The following is an 11,429-nucleotide window of genomic DNA, read 5'->3' as shown; positions in this document are numbered from 1 at the left end:
CTGAGAGCAACCGTTTGGTCATTATAGGTGCTTTACAATTCATGCATAACATGTTTTTGAGCTGGCTGGCTGGGTGAGCGCGGTTACCACACGTCGGGGCGCGACATCGCCACGCAGGCCGCTTTGCTCGTGCCCGTGCGCTGCCGCGTGTGGCCAGCTGCACTGCCCCAGCCTAGGCGCCATTGGCCTTACCGCGTGGTGCCACCGCTGCTGCTCTCACGGTGTGCGATACGGCCGCCTGCCTTGCCACACCGCCGTGTTGCCATCGCCTCACTGTCACGTCCACATTTTCCCTCTCTGCACCTCTGCGCCGCAGCTAGCCATGTTGAGACTGCCACTGCCGCACGCATGTGGCCGTGCTCGCCGTCGCCATGCCATTAATGGCACTGCAGCCATGTGGGCCATGACCGGTCGGGGACGCACGCGTTGTCCATAGCGCCTACGTGTGTTGTAACACCCTAAAATTTGCACTCTTTTAAAATAGCTAAATTGATTTATTTACGCAATTATGTGTGCATACAAATGTAGGAAAATAATAATTTTATAAAACTAAAATCAAATATAAGATTAGCTACAATTGATGCATACATGCTGCTGCATATTATTTTGTGAATGTTTGGAATTTATTAAAGATTTCAAAGAGAATTGAAATTTGAATTTAAAAATGGATTTGGAAAATTGTTGAAAAAAAAGAAAAGAATCATTTTCCTCTCCCTCCCTTCTTGATTTTCGGCCACAGGCCTTTCCTTCTGCTGGCCCAGCTCCCTCCCGCTGGCCCATTTCCTCCCTGCGGCCCAGCTCGCGCGAAGCACCCCACCAGCCCAGCACCTGCGCCGGCCCAGCCCCGCTCCGGCCCAGCCTTCCGCGGCCTTCCAGCAACCGCCGCGCCTCTCCCTTTCTCCGGCCGCTGACCGACCGGGCCCGCCTGTCGGCGTTGTCCCCATCCTCCCGCGCGACTCGGAAACCACCCGCGCGTGCGCCTGGGCAACCGCCGCCCACGCCTCCGATCGTGGGAGCGCCTCCCCCCGCGCCCGGCCTCTTTTTAAGCAAAGCCAAGCCTCCCCCACGCGTCCCTCTGCTGTTCCCCACTCTGTTTTCGCCTCGCTCTCGCCTCGGAAGCCCCAGCAACCGCTGCACGGAGGAGCTCCGCCGACCGCCGTTCGCCGTCCGCGTCGGCCGTCTTCCCCGAGCCGACTCCGACCCTGATTTCCCCGCTCTGAGCCTCCCCTTGCTCTCCTCTTTCTCCCCGGCCTTTTTTCTTTGGCGTTAGGTGGTTTCTAGCGCCGTTGCCGCGAGCGCCGTTGGCCCTTGGACGCCGGCCATGGTGACCGCCGCCTCGGCCTTCCCCTCCGGCCACTTCTTTGGCCTGGCCGAGACCCCCTACTTCCCCTGCTAATCCCGGTGCTCTCGGTTCTTCAAATTGTGAACCCTAGCCTCCTAACCGTTGTCGCCGGTGAGCTTTCGCCGCCATTCATGCCTGAGCCACCGCGGCTGCCTCTGTTCCCCGCCGGCGTCTCCTTCTCTCTCCCCCGGATTCGTTTCTGGCCGTTCCTTTCTAATATGACGGCTCTGATTGGCCGATACCCCTTCGGGGGTCAATTTGCTAAAGAGACCATGTAATTTTCTAAGTCCTAACCCGCAGTCCAAAGCGCATTTCCCCGATTGCGCATTCTCGTTTTGAAACCGTAAAGATTACTGCTTTAGTCTAAAATACGTTTTCAGTATTTACAGAAATGCCATTTGAACTGTTTTGCTTATAAAATTGTCGTTTTAGCTCCGAATTGATCCGTTCAAATCGCGTTAGCTTCATAATTCCATAATCTACATGTTAGAACCACTGTTAGTCAAGTTTGGAACTTTTTAATTTCATGGTTAGATTTAATTAAATATATTGCTATAGGAAATCCTGTTCAAATCATAACTTTCGTATTTTAGCTCCGTTTTTCGTGAACTTCGCGTTGACGTGATCGTAGCGAGACATAGATTATTTTCACAAACATTTTATCTTGTTTTCTATACTATTGGTGTACTGTTCTAATAATAGGAATGTTTGCTTTGCATGAATGCTTTTGGAATGTTGTATGTTGCCGTGTTGGTCGCGTTCAGACGGTGAGGAGAACGTTGGAGACCAAGAATTCTTCGACGACCAGCAGGACCAGCAAGAGTTTGTGAACCAAGGCAAGTATAGCATGGGCCTACCTTGATGTCCTATTTCACTTTAATCAATTACTCATTTGCATGTGTCTAATTTGATACCCGTAAGGACATCCTAGTGATTGTTTATCCTATTCCTTGTCTCCTATGCGGTATTTGCATATGGGTAGATTGCTAGTGCTCTAAATGAACATGATCTATACGATGATGAATGATTCTATGGAACTAAAAGTATAACATGATTTATAACAACTGTTCCATAGGGCGACGGTGCAAATGACTTTTGATCATGTTGCTCCCGGCCCTCCATAAGGACTTATCTGTCGGCAAAAGCTGGGACTAACAGTGCAACCGGGAGAGTCATATGGCTCTGACTTTAGCTTAGTAATAGGACCTTTTCTAGCTAGTTAGAGGTTACCTTTTTGGCGCAAATGGGGCTTGCCACATTGGGTATAGGGCTTCCTCTGTTCCTATGAGTATAGCCACGATGGATATGTGCCATAGGAAAGGGGGGTTCCTACATCTGCCTGCCAAGGAAACCTAGCGGCCCTAACTTGTTAGAGAAACCTATGAAAAGGCTTCATAGTGTACCTTGCCCGCTCACCTTGGCAGTGATATGGGAGTAATTAACCCGGGCATATGGGAATCACGACTCGCGGTGAATGTGCACCACCTCTGCAGAGGGTAACAAACTGTTATAACAGCCGTGCTCACGGTTACGAGTGGCCCGGAAAACTCACAGAATAACTGGATACTTGTTGTTGATCATTTAAGTTGTTCTATGATGATACGTGGTACACTTGACCCTGATATATGTTCTTATGTGATTAAATGGGAGCTTAAGCATAATTTGATAATACCTGAGAATAAAAGCTTCACTTACTAAAAATGCTAACTGCAGTAAACCAGAGTCAACCTTTTTGACCTTCATAACCCCATGTTAACTTGTTAAGTACGGGATGTACTTACGCTTGTTTATTTCTATATTTGGATAAAAATCCTGGATGGATAACAGATGACAACGGGTATGAGGAATTCCTAGAGGATTTTTAGGCTTGTGGTCAACCAGTTGACCTTCCCTATGATGAAGCCCACGAGAGTCTTATTATCTTTTTATTTTCCGCTGTGTGATGTAAGACTAAGTTGTATTATGGATCTGATGTAAGGACACCATGATGATACTTTATGTAATTTGTCAGCTTGTGTGTGTGATGGATCCTTGGGCACACACGAGTTTTATGCATTCAATTTTATCCTTAAAATTGGGTGTGACAAATTGGTATCAGAGCCGTGTTGACTGTAGGACGCAAGCCTAGTTAGAAAACGGTCGTATTAGCATCTTTGCTCCTCTAGTTTCTTGCTTACTGTCTTATTCTTGTTATTTTATTAAAATATTTATACTTTTCATACCTTAATCTATTATATAAAATTGTTGATTCTAATTCTATCTCACTTTAAATCTATAGATGTCTCATAACCCGAAGACTGCTCGCCTCAGCACTGCTGGCTACCGTGCCCTGTTCACCCCACGTGCTCCACATGCGGAGAAGGAGAATGTGATCATCTCCCACGACGAGGAGATGGCTACCCTGACGCCTGCACCTGCTCCTACTCCAGTTGTCGCGTCGGTCTATCCTGTCGTAGCTACACCTGAGGAGTCGACGGCTACTTCCCCTACACCTGCACCATCCCCAGTTGTCCCCGTGGTGGATGAGGAGATTGGCTAGAAGTGCAAGTACTACTTCAAGCCAGCTCCAGAGACGGCCTACTACCACACCCTCCTCACTCACGTGCTGGACGACTACTACCCCGACTTGCACGCCTCCATCAGCTACCACTGTGCCGAGTACCAGCATCCATTGGAGGCTACCTTCTGGAAGGTAGAGCTGGTGGTCACCGCCTGGAATGACATCAAGAATGGACATGAGGTGGAGACTATCCACTGTGCCCCTGCCAGGAGAGCCCATGCCTTGGATGGCATGGAGGATGCAGCACAGAACGCCTACATCCACTACCATGGTCGTCGCTTTGAGGCCATGAGGGAGGATCGCTTCAGGTTCCTTCCTCGCAATGACCATGAGGGTGTTTGGCAGGTCTTGGCTCCACCAGAGAGTGACCCAACTCTGGAAGCAATGGTGCAGCATGTCCACGCTATGCAGGGGGTGGATGAGGAAGTCAAAGGAGAACTGCGTGCATCTCAGAGGGCTCAGAGACGCCTCCAGAAGCAAGTGGATGAACTTCGAGCACAACTTGGGCAGCCTTCGATCTACAAGAAGAAGCGCCGGTCCTTCACCATGATTGACACTGCTCCATAGGTGTTAGGTGCCCTGATCTAGATTACCACGTTGTTAGTTCGTGTTTCTTTTTTAGTCTTGTTTGGTCTTGTGAACTTGGATGATTAGATGTTTAATTTGTGAACTTGGTTGATTTGGTATTTGCTTGATTGCCGAAAGTTTGTGGGCATGTCCACAACTTCCTTAGATTGGAACCTTAAGTTTAGAATGAAATCTTAATGCAGATGTTTCGCTTTATCTTATCTCTGCTGTGCTGATTTCTGGAGCAGCCTGTGTTCTTTATCTGGTATCTCAAAATCTGGGTTGTCAAAAATTCTGAAATTTTTGTGGAGATAACTAGACTTATGTAGCTTTCAAATGTCTCTGGAATCACATCAATAGCTATTCAGGTTTGTGAGATCTAGCTGACACAAGTTGATGTTCCTGCGCTGTCTAGAACCCAGAACAGATTCGGTTTAGCTCTACTTTTGACCATGTGTGTTTCAGAATCTGTAAAAGTGATCTAAATAAAAGTTGTAGCTGATCTCCTAAGCTTTCTAACAAATCTTGGTGCACCCCTGTTGGATCTTTGAAACTCGAGTTATAACAGTTTTACTGAACTGCTGAATTTGAATCTTGTCCAGAAAATTCTCAGCATTGTTTCTTATCTTTTGTAAGCTCTCTAATTTGGAAAATCTCTAAATTTTGCACATTTGTTGGAAAACAGATGGCCGCAAGAGGAGGAAGAGGCAGAGGCCATGGTCGTGGATGTGATGCTCTCATAAATCCACCACCACCGCCACCTGTGACCACGGAACAAATATTAGGAATGCAAGCGCAGCTGATGCAAGCTATGATGCAGCGCTTGGACAATGAACCTGCAAGAGGACCACCGCCTGTTCAGGTCAGAGATAAGTGTGGAGAGTTTATGAAAGGTCGTCCACTAGTGTTCACCCATGCCTCAGACCCTATGGAGGCAGATGATTGGTTGCGTGCTGTGGAGAAACAACTGAACATAGCACAATGCAACGACCTTGAGAAGGTGTTGTACGCTTCTAGGCAACTCCAAGGAGCTATTCAGGATTGGTGGGAATCATTCCAGTTTGGACGTCCCAACAATGCCCCTGTGAAGAGTGGTGCACCCAACAATCCCAACGCCTGCTATCGCTGTGGAGAAGTAGGTCACTATGCTCATCAGTGTCCTAAGAAGCAGAACCAACAAGCACCTCAAAACCAGACCGGCAATCAGAAGTTCAACGCCCGACCACCTCACACTGCGAAGGTGAACTATGTGTCATCTGATGCAGCTCAGGAGATGCCTGAGGTCATGTTGGGTACGCTCAGCGTCAAGTCTATCTCTGCTACCGTACTTTTTGATTCTGGTGCTTCGCATTCTTTTATCTCCCAAGCTTTTGTTAGAATGCATAGCATACCTTTGTGTGCCATGAAAAACCCCATACTAGTAAATTCCCCAAGAGGTAGTATGCCAGCTTCTTATTGGAGCCCCTCAACTAGCATTTCCTTAAGGGGGGTAGACTTCAAAGTGAAGCCTATTGTGTTGAGAACAACGGGAATTGATCTTATTCTGGGAATGGATTGGATGAAACAACACCGGGTAGTGATTCAGTGTCAGGAGAAATCTGTGGTTGTGACATCACTCAATGGAGATAGAATCTGTGTAGAAGTGGTAGTGCAAGCTCAGCCTACAGCCACAGTGAACCAGCTAGATGGTGAAACCAATGAACAAGATCGTGTCATGGAGGAGTTTCCGGATGTCTTCCCCGATGACTTGCCAGGTATGCCACCTGACCGAGACATTGAATTCATTATTGAATTATTACCTAGAACTGCACCAATAGCTAAACGTCCATATAGAATGGGAGTTAATGAATTAGAAGAGCTTAAGAAACAACTAAAAGAGTTGCAAGAAAAAGGTTTCATACGCCCCAGTTCTTCCCCATGGGGGGCACCTGTGATCTTTGTGGATAAGAAGGATGGTAGTCAATGGATGTGTGTGGATTACCGCTCACTTAATGAGGTTACAATCAAGAATAAATACCATTTGCCTAGGATTGATGATTTGTTTGATCAGTTGAGAGGAGCCCATGTGTTCTCCAAGATTGATCTTCGCTCAGGGTATCATTAGCTTAAGATTCGAAACTCGAACATACCCAAGACAGCATTCACTACACGGTATGGATTATATGAGTACACCATTATGTCTTTTGGATTGACCAATGCACCTGCATACTTCATGTATCTGATGAATAAGGTGTTCATGGAGTTTTTGGATAAATTTGTGGTGGTATTCATAGATGACATACTAAGATTCTCCAAGACTGAAGAAGAACATGCTGAACATATAAGGTTAGTCTTGCAAAAGCTTAGAGAACATAAGTTGTACGCTAAATGGAGCAAGTGTGAGTTTTGGTTGAAGGAAGTCTCTTTTCTGGGTCATGTTGTCTCCAATGGTGGAATAGCAGTGGATCCAGGCAAAGTGCAAGATGTATTGAATTGGAAACCACCACTAACTGTAAGTGAGATTCGAAGCTTTTTGGGATTGGCTGGATACTACAGAAGGTTCATTGAAGGTTTTTCCAAGCTAGCCAAGCCTATGACAGCTCTGTTAGAAAAGAGTGCTAAGTATGTATGGTCGGATAAATGCCAGGCAAACTTTGATGAGCTAAAGAAGAGATTGACTACAACTCCAGTATTAATTCTGCCTGATTTAAGCAAGAACTTCTCTATATATTGTGATGCATCCCGTTTGGGCCTTGGATGTGTGCTTATGCAAGAAGGAAGAGTGGTGGCATATGCATCTAGACAACTAAGGAAGCATGAGTTGAATTATCCTACTCATGACTTGGAATTGGCAGCTGTGGTTCATGCTTTGAAGATCTAGAGACATTATCTAATTGGACATAAGAGTGATATCTATACTGATCATAAGAGTTTGAAGTATATCTTCACCCAATCAGATCTGAATCTGAGGCAACGTCGTTGGTTGGAATTGATCAAAGACTATGATTTGGAAGTGCATTATCACCCGAGAAAGGCAAACGTCATAGCTGATGCACTTAGCAGAAAGAGCTATGCCAATGGACTTCAGATGACATCCATGTCAGCAGAGTTGTGTGCTGAAATGGAGTATCTCAACTTGAGCCTTGTCACTAATGCAATGGAATTGGTGATAGAGCCTACATTGGAGCAAGAGATACGCAAAGGTCAATTGGAGGATGAAAAACTTAAGGAGATAGCAGAGAACGTAGTGCTTGGAAAGGCACCAGGTTTCAGAATGGATGAGAATGGCACTCTTTGGTTCAGAAAAAGGATATGTGTACCTGAAGTGAAGGCTATCTGTGATGCAATTCTGCAAGAGGCCCATGAGTCCGCTTATTCTATACATCCCGGAAGTACTAAGATGTATTTGGATCTCAAGGAGAAGTATTGGTGGTATGGTTTGAAGAGAGATGTGGCAGAGTATGTGGCTTTGTGTGACACTTGTCAAAGAGTGAAAGCTGAGCATCAAAGACCTGCAGGGTTACTACAACCAATGAAGATTCCTAAATAGAAATGGGAAGAAGTTGGTATGGATTTTATAGTAGGATTGCCCCGCACTCAAAGAGGCTATGATTCAATATGGGTAATAGTGGATCGACTCACCAAGGTTGCCCACTTTTTACCAGTCAAGACTACCTATACGGGTGCAAGACTAGCAGAGTTGTACATGGAAAGAATAGTGTGCTTACATGGTGTTCCCAAGAAAATTGTGTCGGATAGAGGCACTCAGTTTACATCGCAATTCTGGCATAAAGTACATAGATCTTTGGGGACAAAGTTGAGTTTCAGTTCTGCTTACCATCCGCAAACTGATGGATAGACTGAAAGGATCAACCAGATTTTGGAAGATATGTTGAGAGCTTGTGCACTTTAGTATGGAGATAGTTGGGATAAGAGTCTGCTATACGCAGAGTTCTCGTATAACAACAGTTATCAGAAGAGTCTTAAGATGGCACCTTTCGAGGCGCTATATGGGCGTAAGTGTAGAACGCCTTTGTTCTGGAATCAGACTAGAGAAACTCAAGTGTTTGGACCCGATGTCCTTAGAGACGCGGAAGAACAAGTGAGAATGATTAGAGACAATTTGAGAGTAGCTCAATCCCGACAGAAGAGTTACGCTGATATTCGCAGAAGAGAGCTGACTTTCGAGATTGGTGATTATGTGTACTTGAAGGTGTCACCAATGAGAAGTGTGAGAAGATTCAATATGAAGGGAAAGTTAGCACCAAGGTATATTGGACCATTTAAGATCCTAGAGAGACGTGGAGAAGTAGCTTATCAGTTGGAACTACCTGAGAGTTTGTCAGGTGTGCACGACGTGTTCCATGTTTCCCAATTGAAGAAGTGTTTGAGGGTACCAGAAGAGCAGGTTCCTTTGGAAGAACTTGCTGTCAAGGAAGATCTTACTTATGAAGAGTATCCGAGAAAGATCTTGGAAACTGCCGAAAGAGTTACAAGAAGCCGAACTATAAAAATGTGCAAGGTGCAGTGGAATCGATATACAGAGGATGAGGCTACTTGGGAAAGAGAAGAGGATCTGAGAAAGACTTATCCCCAACTGTTTGAGTAAGCAATCACCTGAATCTCGAGGACAAGATTCATCTTAAGGGGGTAGAATTGTAACACCCTAAAATTTTCACTCTTTTAAAATAGCTAAATTGATTTATTTACGCAATTATGTGTGCATACAAATGTAGGAAAATAATAATTTTATAAAACTAAAATCAAATATAAGATTAGCTACAAGTGATGCATACATGCTGCTGCACATTATTTTGTGAATGTTTGGAATTTATTAAAGATTTCAAAGAGAATTGAAATTTGAATTTAAAAATGGATTTGGAAAATTGTTGAAAAAAAAGAAAAGAATCATTTTCCTCTCCCTCCCTTCTTGATTTTCTGCCACAAACCTTTCCTTCTGCTAGCCCAGCTCCCTCCCGCTAGCCCATTTCCTCCCCACGGCCCAGCTCGCACGAAGCACCCGACCAGCCCAGCACCTGCGCCGGCCCAGCCCTGCTCCGGCCCAGCCTTCCGCGGCCTTCCAGCAACCGCCGCGCCTCTCCCTTTCCCCAGCCGCTGACCGACCGGGCCCGCCTATCGGCGCCGTCCCCTTATTCCCGCGTGACTCGGAAACCGCCTGTGCGTGCGCCTGGGCAACCGCCGCCCACACCTCCGATTCTGGGACCACCTCCCCCCGTGCCCAGCCTCTTTTTAAGCGAAGCCGAGCCTCCCCCACGCGTCCCTCTGCTGTTCCCCGCTCCGTTTTCGCCTCGCTCTTGCCTCGGAAGCCCCAGCAACCGCTGCACGGAGGAGCTCCGCCGACCGTCGTTCGCCGTCCACGTCGGCCATCTTCCCCGAGCCGACTCCAACCCTGATTTCCCCGTTGTGAGCCTCCCCTTGCTCTCCTCTTTCTCCCCGGCCTTTTTTTCTTTGGCGTTAGGTGGTTTCTAGCGCCGTTGGCCCTTGGACGCCGGCCATGGTGACCGCCGCCTCGGTCTTCCCCTCCGGCCACTTCTTTGGCCTGGCCGAGACCCCCTACTTCCCCCGCTAACCCCGGTGCTCTCAGTTCTTCAAATTGTGAACCCTAGCCTCCTAACCGTGCTCGCCGACGAGCTCTCGCCGCCATTCATGGCTGAGCCGCCGCGGCTGCCTCTGTTCCCCGCCGGCGTCTCCTTCTCTCCCTCAGATTCGTTTCTGGCTGTTCCTTTCTAATCCGACGGCTCTGATTGGCCGATACCCCTTCATGGGTCAATTTGCTAAAGAGACCCTGTAATTTTCTAAGTCCTAACCCGCAGTCCAAAGCGCATTTCCTCGATTGCGCATTCTCGTTTTGAAAGCGTAAAGATTACTGCTTTAGTCTAAAATACGTTTTCAGTATTTATAGAAATGCCATTTGAACTATTTTGCTTATAAAATTGTCGTTTTAGCTCCGAATTGATACGTTCAAATCGCGTTAGCTTCGTAATTCCATAATCTACATGTTAGAACCACTGTTAGTCAAGTTTGGAACTTTTTAATTTCATGGTTAGATTTAATTAAATATATTGCTATAGGAAATCCCGTTCAAATCATAACTTTTGCATTTTAGCTCCGTTTTTTGTGAACTTCACGTTGACGTGATCGTAGCGAGACATAGATTATTTTCACAAACATTTTATCTTGTTTTCTATACTATTGGTGTACAGTTCTAATGATAGTAATGTTTGCTTTGCATGAATGCTTTTGGAATGTTGTATGTTGCCGTGTTGGTCGCGTTCAGACGGTGAGGAGAACGTTGGAGACCAAGAATTCTTCGATGACCAGCAGGACCAGCAAGAGTTTGTGAACCAAGGCAAGTATAGCATGGGCCTACCTTGATGTCCTATTTCACTTTAATCAATTACTCATTTGCATGTGTCTAATTTGATACCCGTAAGGACATCCTAGTGATTGTTTATCCTATTCCTTGTCTCCTATGCGGTATTTGCATATGGGTAGATTGCTAGTGCTCTAAATGAACATGATCTATACGATGATGAATGATTCTATGGAACTAAAAGTATAACATGATTTATAACAACTGTTCCATAGGGCGACGGTGCAAATGACTTTTGATCATGTTGCTCCCGGCCCTCCATAACGACTTATCTGTCGGCAAAAGCTGGGACTGACAGTGCAACCGGGAGAGTCATATGGCTCTGACTTTAGCTCAGTAATAGGACCTTTTCTAGCTAGTTAGAGGTTACCTTTTTGGCACAAATGGGGCTTGCCACGTTGGGTATAGGGCTGCCTCTGTTCCTATGAGTATAGTCGCGATGGATATATGCCGTAGGAAAGGGGGGTTCCTACATCTGCCTGCCAAGGAAACCTAGCGGCCCTAACTTGTTAGAGAAACCTATGAAATGGCTTCATAGTGTACCCTGCCCACTCACCTTGGCAGTGACATGGGAGTAATTAACCCGG

Source organism: Miscanthus floridulus, chromosome 18 (assembly GCF_019320115.1).
Source record: "Miscanthus floridulus cultivar M001 chromosome 18, ASM1932011v1, whole genome shotgun sequence".
NCBI classification, from domain to species: domain Eukaryota; kingdom Viridiplantae; phylum Streptophyta; class Magnoliopsida; order Poales; family Poaceae; genus Miscanthus; species Miscanthus floridulus.
This window is presented reverse-complemented; position numbering follows the sequence as displayed.